At 38.4% G+C, this 22,029-nt stretch overlaps 1 pseudogene; it reads right to left on the bottom strand.

The window, feature by feature from the left end:
- Positions 1-498: 498 nt before the first annotated feature.
- Positions 499-22,029, bottom strand: part of LOC122732169 — a 73,543-nt pseudogene continuing 52,012 nt past the window's right edge.

Raw genomic sequence — 22,029 nt, forward strand, 5'->3', positions numbered from 1 at the left:
CAGGAAACTAGATAGCAAGGTGAATAGAGTGCTGGGCCTGGGGTCAAGAAGATATGACATCAGACACTTCTTAACTCTGTGATCTTGGGAAAGTCACTTACCCTCAAGCGCCATTTCTCCCAAATTTAATAATGGATATAATAATAGCACCAATCTCCCAGAGTTGATGTAAGGATTAAATGAGATACAATTTGTAAAGTACTTATTGGAACCTGTAAATATATTAAATAACTTTTTTTAAAAAAAGGAAAACTTTTATTTAAAGCACTTTTAAACAGATTTCATTATGAAAATTGATACCTAATTAATATTTGAAAAACAAAATAATTAGTGCCTAGTACCATTTAAGAAATCTAGTTATTTACACTGATGGCAGTACTGTTAGCTGATTGGCATATAATGAAGGAAAACCAGTAGTTTTATGTAAGCAATCAATTGATAAATCTTTGTAGAAAAGCAGAACATAATAGTGCTGATTATTGCTCATATCTTCTTTCTTCAAAGTAATCGAACAGACTTTCTGGTCAATGTCAAGAAGTCATCATCACCCAGGGCATGTAGAACTTCTTCAAACATATTGTAGGAATAGCTATGTCAGATTGTCCCTGAATATCTTCAAAAAGTTGCTGCTATTTTAGAGCTGGTATTTTGCCCTTTTATTGAATAAGCTTCTTTAAAGTCTCAGTTAATTCTTCTTTTATTTTGAGAGATGTGACACCTATTCTTGTTGAATAGATATACCCACAATGCCAGTCCTTGAGTCAGTAGCAGACTGAGAAGTCTCATGATGGAGGTTTTCATAAATTGCTCATCAATATCAATTGCTTCAACTTTGCTTGAAAAATAGCCCTTTGGCATGAGGTTCTGACAAATGTATCAATGATTCCAGTTGTTGGAGATAAACACAAACCCATTGCTCTGCCACTTCCCATCTTCCTCATGTCTACACAGGCCTCAATTAAATACTGGCTTGCTTCTTTGCTTAGTATAGGAGAAATAGAGTTGTGAGCTTATACAAAGGTATGCTTCAGGACTGCCATATTCATGAATCCTCTCCTATTTCCTCTTCATCATGGTAGTGTAGTGCAGCTAAAGTGTGGGTGAGACAGACACCTGTCATAGGCTTCATCTTGATGGTCTAGCAAGAGGAAAATCAAAACAAATCTTGATAGTAATATATGGAGAAGGAGACAGCTAGGTGGTGCAGTGGATACAGCACCAGCCATGGATTCAGGAGGACCGGAGTTCAAATCTGGGCTCAGACACTTGACACTTACTAGCTGTGTAACCCTGGGTAAGTCACTCGGCAAGTCTTGCCAAGTTTTTCTATGATCAATGAGCTCATCCTTTCTTATAGCACAGATGCATTCCATCACCATCATATACCACAGTTTGTTTAGGCATTCTCCAATTGATGGGCATTCTTTTGATTTCCAATTCTTAGCCATCACAAAAAGAGCTGCTAGAAATATGTTTGCGCAAATAGGTCTTTTTCTCTTTTTTGGGCATGTCTTTGGTATATAAACCTAGCAGAGATATTGTTGGATCAAAGGGTATGCACATTTGTATAGCCCTTTGGGAATAGTTCCAAATTGCTCTCTAGAATGGTTTTATCTTTTCACAACTCCATCAACAATGGATTAAGATAGGACTACGTCTTTACTATAAATCATGCAATTATATCTTATCTTAATGATCATAGCTGATAAAAGATTAGCAAAGCAATACAGAGCAAATCAACCAAGGCATTGATTACTGATTTTTTTCCTTTCAAAATATAACTTGTATGTGCACTGGAAAACCAAAACATTTGTGATTTGCTTTATTGAGATATTTGCTTTATTGCAGAAGTCTGAAAGTGAACATGCAGTATCTCTAAGGGATGCCTGTGTAAAGGCTTGGTGAGATCCATGCCTGCATTCTCTTCTTCTTTGCCAAGGGTTCAATAAAATGAAGAAATTGCTGACAGTTTTCTTTGTATTTAGCTACATTTACATCTGTTCCCCAAATCACAAGTTTTTAGCCCATAGAATGTTCACTTGTCCCTGTATCTTCTGCAGCTGGCCTGTCAGAGTGCAGATCAACTTGATGAGTCTTATGAGCAGATCCAAAATCAAGTTTCTGTCTTACTGGAATTCCATGAATACCACTCCTTGCAGTTAGTTCCCTCTAATTTTGTTTATTTATTTTTTTTAGTGAGGCAATTAGGGTTAAGTGACTTGCCCAGGGTCACACAGCTAGTAAGTGTCAAGTGTCTGAGGCTGGATTTGAACTCAGGTCCTCCTGAATCCAGGGCCAGTGCTCTATCCACTGTGCCACCTAGCTGCCCCTGTTCCCTCTAATTTTGAACTGGGAGTACTGCATGTCAAAGGTGAACTGAGTGAGATAAGTTAAAGAGGAATAGCTGAAGAATGAAATGGTAGTGGGTGAAGAGCAGAAAGGTGAGAACTCCAACATACGTAGATGAGATAATTTTTAAAGAATTTCAAATTTAATTTAATTTTTAAAAAATTATACATGAATAGTCATGGAAAACAATTCTACGTTATCTAGGTTGTGAGAGAAAACAGATAAAAACAAAACTTCAGATTAAGGAATTGTCAAAAAAATGTGTTTCAGTCTTTTCAGATACCATCAGTTCTTTCTCTGTGGATGGACTGTAATTTTCATAAGTTCTTCAGTTATATTAGATCATTGCTTTGCTGAAAATAACCACATGCTTCCCAGTAGATCATCTTACACTAATGCTGTTATTTTGTATACAGTATATTTCTCTCTGCTTTAGTTCATGTGGGTCTTTCCAGGCTTTTCTGATAGCATCCTGTTCATCATAATGTTTATATAGTACCTTGAACTTGACAGAGAATTTTCTTCACAATAGCCTAGCAGAGTAGGTACCATAGGTTTTGACATTGTAGTCAATCATCATAACTATTTCCCTCCATCCCACTCCCTTCCAATGATATTTACTCTATTGTCTATCTTATTTTGCCCTAATCATCCTCAAAAGTGTTTTGCTACTAACTGCTCCCTCCCCTGCCCTCCCCTCCCTTCATTCACCCTTCCCTCCTTATCCTCTTCCCTTCCTACTTTCCTGTAGAGTTAAATAGATTACTCTTCCCTATTGGGTGTGTGTGCTATTCCCTCCTTGAGACCACTCTGATGAAGTTAAGGCCTTTGAGCTAATTCTGATTTCTAAGTTTTTCTTCCTCCCTCCCTCCTCAACTTTCCCTATGAAACAAAGCAATTCAATATATGTCATACATGTGGTGTTATGCAGAACATCTTCACCTTCCTTGAAAGTGTTTTGCTTTTTACAGCTCCCTCCCTGAAACTCCCCTTCCCTCCTTCCCCTCTTCTCCCCACATCCCCTCATCTCCTTCTCCCACTTTTCCTCAGGGCAAAAATATATCACTATACCTGCTTGAGTATGTATGTTATTCCCTCTTTGAGACAATTCTGATGATAGTGAGGTTCACTTACTCCCCTTTTCCTTCCACCTCTTCCCCTCCCCTCCATAGGTTTTTTTCTTGTTTCCTTCATGTGAGCTACCTCTCCCCATTACACCTCTCCCCTCCCCCCTCCCCCAGTCTATTCCTCCTACCCCTTCCCCTATTTTAAAGATGTCATCATGGGTTAGCTAGGTGGCATAGTGGACAAAGCACCAACCTTGGACCCAGAAGACCCAGAGTCCAAATCCAGCCCCAGACACCAGACAACCCACCCTGTTTGCTCCACAAAGGACAAGGAAACTCAAAAAATAAATGCTTTACAATTACTATCCCTTCATATTCAGTTCAGACCTGTGTCCTCTGTATTCCTTACTGAAAAAGTTTTCATGAGTTGGAAGTATTATTTTCTCATGTATGACTGTAAACAGTTTCACCTTTTAATGTCGCTTGTGATTTCTTTTCCCTGTTTACCTTTTTATGATTCTCCAGGGTCTTGTATTTGAAAATAAAATTTTCTTTTCAGTTCAGGTCTTTTCATCACAAATGCCTGAAAGCCCTCTTTTTCATTGAAGTCCCATTTTTTCCTCTGCAAGATTACTCTGAGTTTTGCTGGGTACATGATTTTTGGCTGTATTCCCAGTTCCTTTGCCCTCTGGAATATCATATTCCATGCCCTTCAGTATGCCCAATGTATGAGCTGTTAGATCTTGCTTTATCCTTATTGGATTCCCACAGTATTTGAATTCCCTTTTTTCTAGCTGCTTGCAATATTTTCTCCTTGACCTGGGAGTTCTGGAATTTGGCTATAATATTCCTGGAGGTTTTCCTTTTGGGATCTCTTTCAAGAGGTGATCGGTGGATTCTTTCAATTTCTATTTTAGCTTCTGTTTCTAGAATATCAGGGCAATTTTCCCTCACAATCTCTTGCAGGATGGTGTCTAAGCTCTTGTTTTGGTCATGGTTTTCAAGTATTCCAGTGATTTTCAAATGATCTCTCCTGGATTTATTTTCCAGGTCAGCTGTTTTTCCAAGGAAATATTTCACATTGCCCTCTTTTCATTCAATTGGATTTGCTTTACTGTGTCTTGATTTCTCATAAGGTCACTAGCTTCCATTTGTTCAATCCTAATTCTTAGGCAATTATTTTCTCCAGAGACCTTTTTTTATCTCTTTTTCCATTTGGCTTTTCAAGCTGTTGACTTTTTTTCTCATGACTGCTGCATTGTTCTCATTTCTCTTTCCATTCTTTCCTCCCTCTCTCTACATCTTCCTCTATCTCTCTTCAAAGTCCCTTTTGAGAGCTTCCATGGCCTGAGACCAGTTCATATTTTTCTTGGAAGCTTTGTATATAGGGGCCCTGTGGTTGATTTCCTCATCTGATGGTACCCCTTGATCTTCCTTGTTGATGAAGAAGCTTTCTATAATTCTGTACTTTTTTTGTTTGCTCATCTTTTACTTGACTTTAAACTCTCCACTGTTGGGTCCTGTTTTTCAGTTCCATTCCTATTCCCAGCTTCAGAGGGTCCCAGGTGTTTTGGTTTGAGGGAGGGCAGGTTTTACTCTCACCTGGCCTGTTCTCTGTTCTGAATATAACCTCAAGCCTACTTACTAAACAACCAAACAGCAAAGCTTTCTGTGGTGTGGTTCTTAGCTTCTATGGCCCTGTGCCCCTCCCCCACCTGGGCCTCCGGCTGCTCAGGATTTCTTCCTGTTTCGCCGTGGTGGTGGGATAGCCAAATTCCTCCCTAGGTCCCACTGATACCCTTGCACCTCCCCCCGGCCAGCTGCTCAGCCCTATCACCCGCCTGCACGTTCAGTTCTAGAAGACACTGTGCTGCAGCTGATTCAGAAGCTCTGGGGTAAATTCCTTCAGCGGAGTGGATGGGGTATCTGTTGGTGCGAACGTGGGGTTGGCCTTTACTTTGTGGAAATTTATTTTGATTTGGGGACCCTATCTTTGGGCTGAGATTAGAAAGCCTTAGGCCCTCAGGGTCTCTTCTGTGTGAGAGGTGCTGGTGCCCCGCCCCCTCTGCTTCAGCTGAGCCAAAAAGCCCCATGGGCTGTACAAGATGCCAGGTCAGACAGCTGGAGGAGAGAGCCCCAGCTCCCTCCACCCTGAGAGGATCTATCAGAGAGATCCCGGGCTTGTCCAGGCCGGGCTCTGGCATAGCCTGTGCCAAGGTCCCAGGCGCGCAGCAGGGGCACGGGCCCCTGGAGCCCTGGGTGTGGTATGCACAGGAGGCTCGAGTGTGGCCCCCCCCACCCAGCCGCAGCCCTGTCTGGCAGATTAGCTTGGTGTGTATGGGGGTGCAAAAAGCCCCAAGATTTGTGTGGAGAGAAGTAAGATATATATAGTCCTGGGAGTTCTACTGCAAGGGGGACAGACAAGATTAGAAGAACGGAGAGAGGAGGCTGATAAGATTAGAAGAACGGAGAAGGACGCAGGGGCAGCAGGGGCTGCAAAGGCGGCAGAGGACAGACTGACAGAGCAGACAGACAGAACAGGAGGCAGCAGAGAGCACAGAAGCAGTCAGCACAGGGTACAGGCGGAGTTAGTGAAAGGAGCCGAGCAGTGAAAGTGGAACATACCCTAAAGCAAGAGGCGGTAATGGCCCTTACTTTATTAAAAAAGTTCCAGGGGCAGTCGGTAGAAAGAGATGCTACAACACAGTCAGGTTGTACATTTTATTTCCCTGTATTTTTATGTTTAAATAGTATCTCATAAATAAGTTCTGCTTTGATTATTTAGTTAAGAGGCTTCTTAATCTTTAGCTTCTCAATTTTGAGAGTGGAGCAGTGTGGTGGAACTTTATAAATGGCCCACATTAAATTAATAGCAGTCAGATAGCTAGTTAGTCAAAAGTCCCCAGATTAGTCCTCCAGTCATATTAGTCCCCCCAAATTAGGCCAGTAAGTCAAAATATTTCTACAACTTGTAGTCCAGCACGGCCCTCTGCAATCTATCTATAGCTGGAGAATAATTTTAGCACATATTTTTGTGTGTTTTTCTGCTCCAGGGGTTCTTTAATTGATGTTTTTGGGGTAATTGTATCAGGAGCTCTGTGCATTTAATGTCTTTCCTCTGCCATCTTGGCTCTGCCCCCCAAATGAGATACATTTATAAAGTACTTAGCACATAGGCATACATTGTGCTTAATAAATGCTTATTTCCTTCCTAGAGTATACTCCTAACTCTACCTTTTTTGAGTTATAAACACATTCTATCAAGTCATATAGATCAGGAGAATGTGCTAATGGATGAATACAAATCTAGTCCTAGAGAAGTAAAATCTGAGGGTTTTTTGTGTATGGCATATATATATATATGTATATATATATATATATGGATAGATAGAGATAGATAAATAGATATTATATATATGGATAGATAGAGATAGATAAATAGATATTATATATATATGTATACATACACATACACACATACATACATACATACATATATATATATATATATATATACAAATTGGTAAAAACAAATAAAATTTTGACTTAGCAATGCTGTCTTGATCTTTTTCTGGTATAGTCTAAGCCAAAACATGGAATAGGACATCAATAATCCTCAAGCAACATTTACCTTGTTTCCATTTCTACAGTACTGTGCTATGGACTTATGATTTCCTCTATAACAGCAGGAAGGTTTTTAGGCAAGATATTTTCTTTCTGACTTTCCCATTGTTGATAAATATGGATTGGTTTTTATACTTTTGCTGTCAGTAATCCTTGGTTCTAAGTAAATTGAATTCTCTGTGCCCTATTTCTTTCCTTGTCTCAGCACCTTCTGTCTGACAGGAGTTAAGTAGTATTTGTTTTTCTGTCATTTGACAGTATAGCTTTGTCAAAATGCCCATTTAAGCTACTTAAATAATTATCTTGGAATTAGATTATGCCCGAGAAGATACCAATGGGCTTTCAACAGTCACTTCTCCAACCTCAGTCATGGGGAAGAATGTGGATGTTAGGGGAACCTAGAAAGGGGAACCGGTGGCTCCAAGCCCATTTTCATGGGACTCTGCTCACTGGCAGAAATAAATCAATGTTCAATATCTGCATAAGGGGTAGAGTAGGTGAGAGCTTCAGAGAAGAGAGATCTTTGTCTTCTGGATGCCAATTTTGAGAAAGAAGACAAATGGTTCTAAATTCTCCTCAGGCTTCTGAAGAAAAAAAAATCTAGGAAGAAGTCAGTATGGAGATGAGCCATCAGCTTCATCCTGTCCCTATTCTCAACTTATTACAGGAAATTTCTCCTAGGGTAAGATCTGGGACTCTCTCTAGGTTCGGCTGAGATATCTTGCTCCCAATCAGAGAGTTCATTAATGCTGCTTTGTCTTATAAGTGTTATCACCTGTATACTTCCAAGTCTCCCTTGGAGAAGTATGGGTGGCAGAGACTTTAGAGATATCTATTTATATCTCCTTGTGAGCCACATCTAGACAGATTTGTGTGGACACACAACCTATATGGGTAACACACACAACCCCTTACATCAGTAAAGATGTAGTTTAGTAATGCATAGGAACACGGTTCTAAATAGGGTGAATATAACTCAGATAGAAAGACAACCCCAAAAAGTTTTTGGCAGGGGGAACAAAAGAATCTAAATTATTGCTACTGATATCTTTCTTACCAAATTCTGAAAAAGGAGGGAGATCCCTAACTGTGTACAGATTGACATGACTTTCCTAGATTTTGCTTTTCCACCAAATCATTGTATTGATCTGACCCCCCTTTTTATCTGTAAAAAGATTGTACTATTTAATCTCTAAGTTCCATTCCAATGAAGTAGAATGGATATTGGATTCAGAGGCTGAAGACTTGGGTTCAGTCTTAAATCTGTCATCTAATACTTGTGTGACAAATTACTTAACTTCTGTGATCTCCAGTTTCCTTAATTGTAAAATAAGGGTTTTAGGCTAGGTGTTTTCTAATATCTCTTACAACTTTGAATCTATGGTGCCTCCTGTTCTATATTTTTAAACTCCGTTCTGTGGTTTCTAGATTGGTAATTCACTTTAATTTTGTTTCTTTTTTAAAAAAAACTTTTTTTATTATGAATTTAACAATCATCAATAAACATGATAATTTCAATACTTCAAAGAACCACAAAGATTTTATAGGAAATAACGAGTCAATTAATTATAGTTGTTTTTTAAAAGTATATATTAAATTTTTTGTTTTGTTTCATTTTCATTTTCATTTTTTTTTGTGGGGCAATGAGGGTTAAGCGACTTGCCCAGGGTCACACAGCTAGCGTCAAGTGTCTGAGACTAGATTTGAACTCAGGTTCTCCTGAATCCAAGGCCAGTGCTTTATCCACTGAGCCACCTAGCTGCCCATATATATTAAATTTTAAATGGTATTGATGAAATTGCCCTGTTTGTACTTCCTTCTGAATTTTTTATGCATTTTAATTTTTTTGATGCTCTTTTCTTTTTTTTTTTTTGAATCTTTATCAATATTCATTTTCTCCCCTCTCTCTCCAGCTGGCTTTCTTAACTTATTTTAAATGTGATAATGTTTGTGCTTCTCGCAAATATGACTAGTAACAGAGGACCCTGGAAAGGGAACCACCTAATGGATAAATAACCATCTACACATTAAATTTATATGGTATGTTAATATATGTGCTGTATTCCAAAAGTCTGAAAAAATTATTCGTTAAGCTCCCCTTCCCTTTGGGCTGTATCCCTAACTCTTTTTTTGCAGTTTGATATACCCCCTGGGAACAGTTATTTGGGGTTCAAGGTATTCTGTGAGGCTCACACTCTTAAAAAAAAACAAAGCAGAAACAAAACAGTTCACAAGCCCCAACTGATGTGGTAACCTCTAAATATCAGACAGTTGACCAATATAGCTCAAAGCAATGTCATTTACTGAAACAGCATAGCATGAATTGTAGTAACAAAACATTTTCCTCATAAATCTGGGATAGTCTCTCCCTAAAACACAATGGTATCAGAGGCAAGAGTGGGTTCACTCACACATAGCGTATATAGGTAGAGAGGCACATGTTAAGAAGGTAACACACATGGCCAAAGAAAGTCACACCTCAGATACTTCAGGGTCCTGTTGTCTTTTTCTTTCCCTTGGGCTCATTATCATTACCAGGAAGATTACTCAGCTAGCTTCCTATGGTTCCATAATCTCTGCTGATAAACTCTAATTCTCTCTTGACTTTAAAAAAAAAAAATTTGAAGGCAGGGCAATGAGGGTTAAGTGACTTGTCCAAGGTCACCCAGCTAGTAAGTGTCAAGAGTCTGAGGCCAGATTTGAACTCAGGTCCTCCTGAATCCAGGGACAGTGCTTTATCCACTGTGCCACCTAACTGCCTCTCTCTCATGATTTCTTGCAGTGTTATCCAACTTGTTTTTGAAAGGCCACCAGGAACGTTGTTTCTCCTTTAGTAAGCCAATATCTAGCTACTCTATGATTCCCTCAAATTTTATTGGTGAACTTTTTAACGTATTCTAAAGGAGCAAATATTTTTATAAACTGTGAATACAACTGTTCATTGGCATGTTATGTGGGGGTCAAAACTGATCAGTTCTAACTGATATTTAGTAGCATCCAAGTAGTACTATAGAAAGTAACCCCTATTCGCGACAATGTTTACTTGAAAAAATAGTTTTAGATTTCAAGATTAGGAAAAGAAGAAAACAATTTTCTCTTGGAACAATGGTTAGGAGTTGGCTAACTGGTAGTAGCAAAGGGGAAAGGAAGCAATGAGAAGAAGGTAAATCCTAGTAGTTGCTTTTTTGCCCCCCACCCCCAAATCTTCAATCCCACTCTTAGATTATTATTTTGGTCACCTCTCCTAGCCCCAATACTGCCATCAAGCTAGGACCCTTGAACTAGGGTTACAAAGCCTGAAGAGGATACATGTACATTAAAATAGAAATCTGAAGCAAGGAATTGAGACCAAGTGTCCATCCTCAGTTATTCTAAAAGTGTGGTCTAGGGGCAGCTAGATGGCGCAATGGATAGAGCGCAGGCCCTGGAGTCAGGAGTACCTGAGTTCAAATCCGGCCTCAGACACTTAACACTTACTAGCTGTGTGACCCTGGGCAAGTCACTTAGCCCCAATTGCCTCACTAAAAAAAACAAAACAAAAAAACCAAAAAAAAAGTGTGGTCTGGAAACTCATGGCATCCTCAATATTGTTTTTGGAGGTCTGAGAGGTCAAAATTATTTTTATGATAATATGAAAATGTTTTAATTTCAAATATAAATACCAATGAATATTGTGCTGGTAAATGTTTAATAGCAGGTCCTCAGGGGGGAAAATGTACCCAGAAGACCCTTTTAAGTTTAGTCTTCAGTATTAACATTTTCTTCATCACTTTCTTAAGTTTAGAAACAAACAAAACAATAAATCATGCCCTGATTTTGTAGCATTTGCAGATTTCTTAGGTGTAAATGCTCACACGGAAAATTAACAATTAGCTTTCATCAATTAGAGTTGGTTCCAGCCCACTCCTGGATATAACCCATTTAAACAAAAGCTTTTTGGGAGATCCTCAGTAATTTTCAAGATTGTTAATGGTCCACAGACCAAAAAGTTTGGGAAGCCCTGGTCTGCTGAATGGATTCTTAACCTTTTTTGTGTGTGTCATGGACCTCCTTGGCAGACTGGTGAAATCTATGGACCCATGATCTTGTTAAATCTTCTTTCTTGTTTAACCAAACCTTTCTTTAATTTTCACAGGCATTGTCTTTCTCTGGTTTCATTCCCTTTTAGGATGAAAGGGTGTTAAACCTGGAGAACGGACCTATGTGCTCTCCATGGTCTTCCCCTTTGGGGAAAGAGAGATCTAAATTCCATTGAGAGGTTTGCCTCAGTCTACATATTCTATTTCTACTTTCCTTACTATACTGCTTCATTAGATGCCCTTACCTCAAACTAATTGTGTCTTCCAGATGACTGTTAACTAAGTTTATTGGTGGGGTTCATAACCATTTTGTTTGTTTCTTTGAACTCATAGAATACTTTGAACCCAAGGAAATTTGTCTGGTATACATATTTATCAGTAGGAAGAGGATGTCACCAAGTGCTAAATGGATTTGCTCCATTACCTTAGCTTTCTTTGCTGTGTACATGAGTTTTGTTGTTATTGAGAAGTTACGTGAGATAGTGGATAGGTCACTGAACTAATATTTAGGAGTTAAAATCCTGCCTCAGACACTTGCTAACTGTGTGATACAGCGCAAATTAAACTCTTTGAGTATAACTTTCCTCATTTATAAAATGAGAATAATACCAGCACCAGGGGTATTATAATGGTCAAATGAAATAATTAATGTAAAGCATTTTGCAAACCTTAAAGTCTTCTATAAATATGAGTTTTATTATTATTGTTTCATTATTTTATTCACATTTCTTGGTTTATTCCTAACTGCCTGATCTGTTTTCCATTGGAAGAGTCTTGTATATATTTTTTTCTTTTCACACAGATTCATATATGGTATACCTAGACGTATGTGAGCCCTAGAGTCTATACATTTCAGTGTGGGGTGAGATGCTTGATTCCTTATCCTTTAAGTACTATACCATAGAGAGAAAGAGAAAATACCATAGACAGAAAAAGGGTTGTTGTTTGTCCTTCATTCTTGAAGAGAACCATGACATCTGAAGGTGATGTCATGACTTTTTGTGAATTGGATTTAAGTTAGGGAGGGCTGTGCAAAGTCAGCAGCCTCATTCTTGCCCCTCGAGCCAATTGGGCAAGATATACATCAGGATGACTGGAGATGGCCCTGGATATTTGAGGCAATCTGAGGTAAGTGACTTGCCCAGGGTCACACATCTAGTAAGTGTCTATTTGAGGCCAGATTTAAACTCAGGTCCTCTTGACTCCAGTGCCAGTGTTCTATCTGCTGTACCACCTAGCTGCCCCTAGAGGGAAAAGGGGAGCTAATGCTTCAAAGATGGACAATTGGATCAAAGAAAATTATCCACCAATAATAGCACAGAGAATGCAATCCTTAGATCAAAAAGTACTGTCTCATAGGAAAGGTTGTGAGACAGTAATTATTAATAATGGATTTCTTAGAGGGACTCAGGGACCCAGTTCTAGTTGGGTTTCTCTCCCCCTCCCCAAATCCCCCCCATATAGAGAGGTCAATTTTTAGGAGGGAGTTCTAATCCTGTGCAGGGCATACAATAGAAATGGAGATAGACTCTTTGTGACTTGCTCAGTGAGATGATAGGATTAAGCCACACCTATCTGGACTTTGCCCCTCAGGAGGTCTCTCCCATTAGGCCATAAGGTCAGGGTAGAGCTTATTTTAATATGGACTACCCTCAAGTGATACCAACCAATGGAACTGAGTGATGCTAAACAATTAGCTTTGATCAGTGTGTAATAACAAGCCTCTATCAAAAGAGGATGAAAGGAAAGAACACTGGAGGCTCCTGGCCAGTCATCTTGGAACACACACTTGGTTTGGACCCTCTGTAAGTTGGTGAGCACTCCCCTCTTAGGACAGGGTTGGCTGTTAGAACATGTGCTCTCTCTCTTAGAAATATGGTGTTGGGTGGTTTTCAGATTGTGTTAAATGCTATGTGGGCAATACTTTAATAATATTTACTGTTAATAATAAATGCTTCCAGCCAAAAATGGTATAATAGCCATAATTATATAAATAGCAATTAATATATAAGTAGCAATATTTTATAAAACCCGGACTAGTCCCTAATCATTTAGCTAAAAACAGAACCCCATAATTTGGATAAAACAAGGTTCTGTTAGAGAAATCATACTAAACACACATTCTTTTTCCTCCTCATAATAATGATTAGCACCATTATTCAACATTTATATGGTCTCATTCAATGTTTTTTGTCTGCATGGTTTGATCACAACAATAGACACATTGAGTATCTATTTTACTTTTTTTTAAAAGAATTTTACTTTAAAAAAAAGTAAAAGGAATAAGCTATTTCAATATTTACATAGTTTGAAAGAAACTTTCATTGTTTGCAAAACAATTGATTTTTACGAAGTTTTGCTTTGAAGGAAACATTTATGTAACCACAGCAACAGGAAATTGTTGGATATCTATGAGATCTGGGGTGGTTTGCTTGATATTCTCCAACATCTATTTCTGTTATTTTTGCATTTCTACCCTTTGTCTAAGTGGGAGTGAATGCCATTATTCACATAAACCTTAAGAAAACCCAAACAGACAAATTAACAAACAAAATAATGTGATAAATCTGCACATTCTCCATCAATTTGAAAAGATTTTGCTTTTTAATTGGACTATAAACTGAGCATCAATGTCAGAGCAATCCTTTTCAAAGCCAACTCTAAACATTGTAATTTTTAAAGTACTCCCCCCATTTAAATATTGGTTGCATTTTTTTAAATAGAAAGACAATTTGGATTGATGAGTACATAGACATTTTAAAAATCACCTACATCCTAGCTTTTTAATATTGTTTGTACTGAGAAAGATCATCTTATATTTTATATAATGATTTAAAGTTAACAAAGCACTTTGTTTACAATCCTGTGATGCTAGTGTAGTGCTATTAGCATCATTAAAAAAAAAGAGGAAATTGAGTCAGGGAGGGGAAGATGACTTATTCAAGTTCATATAGCTGAACCTGAACAAAGATCTTCTGATTGTATTAAGAAAAGAACTCTTCCCACTGCACTGCTTTGGGGAAAACTGAAAACTTTTTGGCGATATTCTCATCTATTTATCAGGGCCTGGGTTCCCAGGAAACCACTGTACTAACTAGTCAACAGCATATCGTATATGTAAGTTGTGCCAAATAACTAATCTGATTGGGATCTAGCTAAGTTGTTGTAAATTTTCAAAATATACTTTTTAGGATGCCTTCTACCAAATGTGCTGCAATTATGAAGTATCTGAGATTACTCTAGACCTTCATATCTAGGTCAGTGTGTTATGAGAGGAACATAATGTTATGGGAGGGACTCCGACCTGGTTTGGGAGGCCTAATTCACCAAAAGAATTGAAAACTCACAGAAAATCTTGTAAAATAAAGAGATTTATTAGGAGTGAGGAATACATGGCTGGAAGGCAGAGTTAAGATGGAATATGTTTCCTTGAGTGAGGAAAGCGTTGATCTTATATATGTTTTTTGTTTGTTTTGTTTTTGTTTTTTTGAGGAGCAATGGGGGTTAAGTGACTTGCCCACGGTCACATAGCTAGTAAGTGTCAAGTGTCTGAGGCCAGATTTGAACTCAGGTCCTCCTGAATCCAGGGACAGTGCTTTATCCACTGCGCCACCTAGCTGCTCCCCTTATATATGTTATTACAGACAAAGAAGGTTATGTGCTGAGTGAGGAGATTGCAAAACAACTGGGGAAGGAGAAGATGGGGGAGATTTGAAAATGGAAAATGATAGCTTTTGGGGGGGTTGGGGATATTTGAAATAATTATGTTTATATTTCCGAACTCCTGGGTCATCACCACCTCCTGGTTCTAATCAATCTCACAATATGCATATCTGGTCTCCTGTTATAGATTTGTATTGTGTCTACTTTCCTTGTACCCTTGAGACAGGTCTGCCCTGTTAGTAAGTTGACTAATCAGTTTGTTCTTCACAGAAAGAAAATGTCAACAAGTTGGCTAACTTTTGTTCTTCATAGAAAGAACCTTCTGATTGACCAACTACAAGTGATCCTCCCCATCTACAGTCATTTAGCTGCCACACAAACCTGACTTTATCCTTGTCTTCCAATCTTGATTTCCAGCCCTCCTCCTGCTGCCTCTGTTAGAGTTTCACATCCACATAAAATTTAGTTGGTTCAATTTTAGGGGCTCTTTGGTCTGTGAAAATAAAACACTGGATATTATGCCTTTCTGGGTGGCTAGGTGGCACAATGAATAGAGTTCTGGGACTGGAGTTAGGAAGACTCATCTTCATTTCAAATCTGGCCTCACACACTTACTAGCTGTGTGACCCTGGGCAAGTCACTTTACACTGTTTGCCTTAGTTTTCTCATCTGTAAAATGAGATGGAGAAGGAAATGACAAAACCATTACAGAATCTTTGCCTACAATACCCAAAATGGGGTCATGAAGAATTGAACACAACTGAAAAACTCCTAAACAATTGTGACTTTCTAGAGGTCTGACTATTCTCTTCTGAGTATAATCCATAGCCTCTCACTTGGGGTTCTTAATAATCTGGTTTCAATCTTTTAATTTTTGTATCTATTTAAATTTTTTATTTTATTTTTAATTTATGGAATAAAACAAGTATTTCCATAGCATAGTATAATAAAAAGATGATTGCACCTGAAACTGCAAATTTATTATATGCAACTTGCTATTCCTTTTAAATATTTAATCAAGTTATATAAATATCCTTTTTTCCTTTTTTTCCTCCCCTTCCCCTATGTGATGATGAGTCAGCCTGCCTCAACTCTAATCCATCTTACATTCAGCCACTAAAGTGGTTTTCCTAAAATGCAGGTCTGATCATGTCACCTCTCTATGCAATAAACTTCAGTGGCTATCTATTGCTTACAGGTATAAATACAAAATGCTTTGTTTGACAACCAAAGCCCTGCATGATCAATCCCCCTTCTACCTTTCCAGTCTTCTTACACCATATTTCCCCACATGTACTCTTTGATCCAGTGACACTGGCCTCCTGGCTGTCCCATGAATGCATTTTCTCTGCATATTCCCCATGCCTGGTACACTCTCCCTCTCCAGCTCTGACTACTGACATCTTTGGATTCCTTTAAGTGCTAACTAAAACTCCTCCTCATACAGTAAGCTTCTCCTTCTTAATTCCAATGCTTTCCCTGTTAATTATTTCCTGTTTGTCCCATAGATAAATTTGCTTGTTATCTATGTGTTTCCATGTTGTCCCCTCCATTAGATTGTAAGCAAGGGAAGGGACTGTCTTTTGTCTCTTTTGTATCCCCAATGCTTAGCACAGTGCCTGACACATAGTAGACATTTACTTATTTATTTATGTATTTATCTATCTATTTATGTATTTATTTTGCAGGGCAATGAGGGTTAAGTGACTTGCCCAGGGTCACACAGCTAATGTCAAGTGTCCGAGATTGGATTTGAACTCAGGTCCTCCTGAATCTAGGGCTGGTGCTTTATCCATTATGCCAACTAGCTGCCCCAGTAGGCATTTATCAAATGATTATTGCTTGTTTGCTTGATTGAATATAACCCTGAGTTCTCAAATACACCCTCTTCTCTCCTTTGATACTGCCTCCATCCTGGTGCAGGCCCTCATATCCTCACATTAGGACTACTAGTTGCAATAGTTTGGTGGTTGGTCAGCCTGCCACAAATCTCTCCCTATTCCAGTCTATCTTCTACCAAAGTGATTTTTCAAAAATGCAGGTCTGACCATGTCACCCCTATCTTGCATGCAATAAACTCTAGAATCTCCCTATCACCGCTAGGATCAAATATGAAACTCTCTGTTAACCAAAATCCTTCATAATTACTTCCCCCTCTCCAATGCTTTTCTAGTCTTCTTATATCTTTTCCCCACCCCCAAACCCATGTCTTGTGTGATGCAGTGTGGCCTCCTTTGCTGTTCCTTGAACAAATACTCCATCTCTTGACTCTGGACAATTTCAACTGACTGTCCCATCATGTGTTTTCTTGTTCCCACTGGCTTTCCTGGTGTCCTTCAAGTCACAAGTAAAATTTCTCCTTTTATAGGAAACCTTTCCTGATTCCTCTAATTCTAGTGCTTACTTTCCATTGATTATTTTTAATTTATCCTGTACATAATTGTTTACACATTGCTTTCTCATTAGATTGAGGAAAGAAACACTTTTGCCTTTCTATGTATCCTCAGTGCTTGGCACAGTGCCTGGAACATAGTAGGTGCTCACTAACTATTCATTCATTCATTCATTCATTTATTAATTTGTTAACTTATTTATTTATTCATAAAAGTATTTTATTATTTTCCAGTTACATGTAAAGATAGTTTTCAACATTTGTTTTTATAAGATTCCTAGTTTCAAAATTTTCTCGCTTCCTTCCCTCCCCCCAAGAAAGCAAGCAATCTGATATGTTATATATGTATAATCACATTAGACATATTTCTTCTTTAGTCATGCTGAAAAAGAAGAATCAGAGTAAAAAAGGAAAAACCTAAAAAAAGAAAAACAAAAAACCATAGAAATAATATGGTTCAATCTGCATCTAGGTTCCATAGTTCTTTTTTTCTGGATTTGGAGAGCATTTTCCACCCTGAGTACTTTGGAACTATCTTGGACCATTGTATTTCTGAGGAGAGTCAAGTCTATCACAGTTGATCAACACACAATGTTGTCAGTATTGTGTACAATGTTCTTCTTGTTCTGCTCATCTCACTCAGCATCAGTTCATGTAAGTCCTTCCAGGTTTCTATGAAATCTGCCTGTTCATCGTTTTTTACAGCACAATAGTATTCCATTGCATTCATATACCACAACTTGTTCAGCCATTCCCCAGTTGATGGGCATCCCCTCGATTTCCAATTCTTTGTCACCACAAAAAGAGCAGCTATAAATATTTTTGTACACGTGGATCCTTTTCCCTTTTTTATGATCTCTTTGGGAAAAAAAACCTAATAGTGGTATTTCTGGGTCAAAGGGTATGCGCAGCTTTATAGCCCTTTGGGCATAGTTCCAAATTGCTCTCCAGAATGGTTGGATCAGTTCACAGCTCCACCAACAATGCATTAGTGTTCCAATTTTTTCACAGCTTCTCCAACATTTATTATTTTCTTTTTTTGTCATATAAGCCAATCTGATAGGTGTCAGGTGGTAGCTCAGAGTTGTTTTAATTTGCATTTCTCTAATCAATTCACTAAATATTTATTGACTTACACAGGTAGTGCCTTAAGCAGGCTTCAAACTCAGGTCTTCCCTAATTTGAGTCCAGTGTTCTCTCTGCTGTGCACCTAATTCAGGGCTTCTTAAACTTTTTTTTTGCTCATGACTCCTTTTTGTCTAAGAAATTTTTATGCTATCCCAGGTATATTGGTATATAAAATAGGTATAAATAACCTTTTACAGTTGACAAATATTTCATGACCCCCACATTCAGTTACTTGACCCCATATGTGGTTGTGACCCACAGTTTAAGGAGCTAGGACCTAGTTGCCTCTACTGGATCTACTCATCTGCCATCTACTGCTTCTCCACTTTGTTTGGTCCTCAACTATGCAGCTATCTTCAAGTCCACCCTCAATACTTTATCAACCAACCCACAGTCACACAGTTAGTAAATGTTCATGATAGCATTTGAACTCAAGTCTTCCTGACTCCAAATCCTGGGCTCCATCTACCATGTCACACAGCTTCTTGCTGCCTCACAATGGCCAACTGTGTAATCATGGTCAAATCGGTTTTTCTATCTCAGAGAACCTAGTAAGAGTGATTGCTTTTCTCTATCATCCCACTTAGCTTTTCTAGGCATTTATGCCTCAGCTGTAAGGATAACATTCATGCTGTCTCCTTATTCTCCCAACGGATACGATACTCACCTACTTCAATTGATCCAGTTCTGCCTCCTTCCTGGTTGATGCTTTTAACAGCAAATACAACAGCTAAAACCTGTCAAGCCTTGGCTACAACTGAGAACTGCAAAGGAAGGATTTACATGTTTGTTTGTGATTTATAAGGTATAGTTACTGAACTCTGAAGCAGGATTCTCTGCCCTACTTTATGGGAATTGAATATTATTGCCATTCCCAGATCCAGTCTAATGGATTTGGAAGGAGAGGGGCTGGATTTTTATCCCAGCTCTCATATTAACTAACAATCTGAAACATTTGCCACTATCAACGACCCTCTCCTCCTGGCTTCCTTCAAGGCTCGGCTAAAGAAACCTTTCCCATTTTCCTTAATCTTAGTGCCTTCCCTTGGTACTCTTGACAGTTTTCCAGTATATTATATTGTTTGTACATAGTTGTTTGCACATTGCCTCTTCATTTGACTGTGTGGTCTTGAGAACAGGTACTCTCTTTTGCTTTTCTTTTCATTAGTACAATGGCTGGAACATAGTAGGTGCTTAATAAATGCTTAATAAGTTGACTGACTGATTTACTCTTTTCTTTTGGCTTTGGGGGTCTATGTGACACTGCTGATTTGGTTTGTCTCCTAATAATAATAATGGTCATTGTCTTTCTTCACTGGTTCATTTTTATCTTTATCTTCAACACCTAGTACAGGGACTGGCATATAGTAGGTGCTTAATAAATGTTGACTTATGGCTTGAAAAGCATCTTATAATCACTGTCTCATGAGAGACTTACCATAACTTTGTGAAATAAATATTGTAGTTATTATTAACACTGGTGCAGGCTTTTATCTCCTCACACCTAGACTATTGCAATAACCCAATGGTTGTCTGCCTGCTACAAATCTCTTTCTGTTCTGGTCCATTCTCTCCCTTCAGCTGCCTTTATAGGCCTTGGTTCTCAGTCCTAGCTCCAGATATGGGAGCCATATTTGATGAAGGCGCTCACTTCTCTATCTGTCCACCAGTGAGTCTTTCCCTATGCTACCTCAAATTTCTGACCAGTGTCTCAGTCACTTCCTGTGATTTTCCTGGAGATCTTGATAGCTTTGGTCCATATTGATTTAATCCTGTACTTATTCCATTTCTTAAAGAGAGTTTTCCTGATGGTTAAACTCAGTTTTTTTCCCCTTTTGTTTTAGGCCCATATCCTGTAACCCATGTGGCTCATATCACTATTCCCTAGAACAGGTTTGCACCCTCTAATAGCTTCCTACAAGGCAATAGGAAATAGTTGTCTTTTATTTTCTCTCTTAAATCTTTCTGCCCCCTTTCAAATCTCCTACCAATTTCTTCTTTCCTGATCACTAAATGGTTCCTATCACTTAGTGCTCTCTATCTCTCATCTCCTTTGTGAATTATTTTTGTGAATGTGTGTGTGTGTGAATGATTTGAATAAATGAATCTAACTTTCTAATCTCAGTGCCAGTTCTGCCAAAAAAAAAAAGAATGGATTTGAAATCAAAGGACGTAGGTTAAAATCCTGGCTCTGTTGCTTACTACCTCTGGGACCTTGGGAAAGTCACTTTATATCCCTCTAGGCCTATGGTTTCTCATATATAGAGTTGGGGCCTTCATTCTAAACATCGAGCTAGATTGTGGAGTCCAACCTCTTCATTTTACAGAGGAAACAGTCCCAGGGAGAAGTTAAATGGCTTGCTCAAGATCATACAGGTATTAAGTGCAAACATTAGGGGTCAGCTAGGTGGTGCAGTGGATAGAGCACCGGCCCTGGATTCAGGAGGACCTGAGTTCAAATCCGGCCTCAGACACTTAACACTTGCTAGCTGTGTGACCCTGGGCAAGTCACTTAACCCCATTGCCTCAAAAAATTAAAATTACAAATCTCCTTATAATGCTATTTCATTAAATGCCTTTGATTTGAAGTAATTGTACCTAATGGTTGACTAGAGAAGAAGTACACATATGTGTTGGGGCTTATGTGCTATCATTTTGAGTGGATGTAGAGAGTACCTTTAACAGATTGTAGGTATCTTGGGGGCGGGAGGGGGTCCATGTATAGGAGATGGTGTTCCAAGTCCCGTACCATCAAATTTATTCCTTATTTTCTTTTTCCTTCTCTCTTTACATATCACTGATCCTCCATTTTGTTTCAATTTTTTTCTCCTTTTCAGAAATGATATGTTCTTAATAGTTAATCACCCTCAGGCAGCTATAGGGGAGATTGGTGCTTTAAGGCTAAATTAATCAATTTGGTGCTTATGGTATTCCTGTGATTTATGAATGTTTATGACTCAAGTATAGATACAAATGAGCATTGTCACAAGTGCCATCTTCTTTCTCTTCAGTTCACTGCGGTGCCTTACCATCCATGAACGAAACCAAATAGACAAAAATCTATAATTGCAAAGCCAGGCACTCCTTCTTGAGTAGAAAAATAACCTCTTGACAGATGGTTCTATGCAGCCTTAGGTAAACTAGTACACCCAAATTGCATAGATGACTTTGAACTCTGTTGGTCCCAGAAATAAAAATCAATAAGACATTTAGACATTCTCATTACATATATGTCTAGTATTGGGATATATGTTATTAAGCTACTGTCTCTAGGGTTTAAATTTTCAAGGCAGGAATTTGGGAAAAGGCTGCTTAGGAGAGGGAGGAAATGTGAAGATCCCCATATGCTGAAGTTGTCACATTTGCTAATCAGCTAGCTGACATTATTAGCCGGTACATTCCTATTGATGCTGCAGTATGGAGGTACCCAGAGAAAGATGCTAATCTCAACTTAGTTTATAAAATTGTCAAGCATTGACAAGAATATGTAAAAGCAATGAAAGACTCTGATGTATTAAAAAGCTTCTTGGGCAGTGATGTATATACTGTACCTAGGGTATTTAATGAGGAAAGGCATTTGGAAATACCAGCCATTGCATCTAATCCATTATTTCAGCAGTCAGCCTCTGAACTGAATAAACAATGACTTTGTATAATGAGAGAAATATAGTATGACAAATTCAGCTTTACATTAAATCAAATATTTTTTCTAGGGCAAAATTGAATG

Source organism: Dromiciops gliroides, chromosome 6 (genome assembly GCF_019393635.1).
Source record: "Dromiciops gliroides isolate mDroGli1 chromosome 6, mDroGli1.pri, whole genome shotgun sequence".
In the NCBI taxonomy this organism is placed as follows: domain Eukaryota; kingdom Metazoa; phylum Chordata; class Mammalia; order Microbiotheria; family Microbiotheriidae; genus Dromiciops; species Dromiciops gliroides.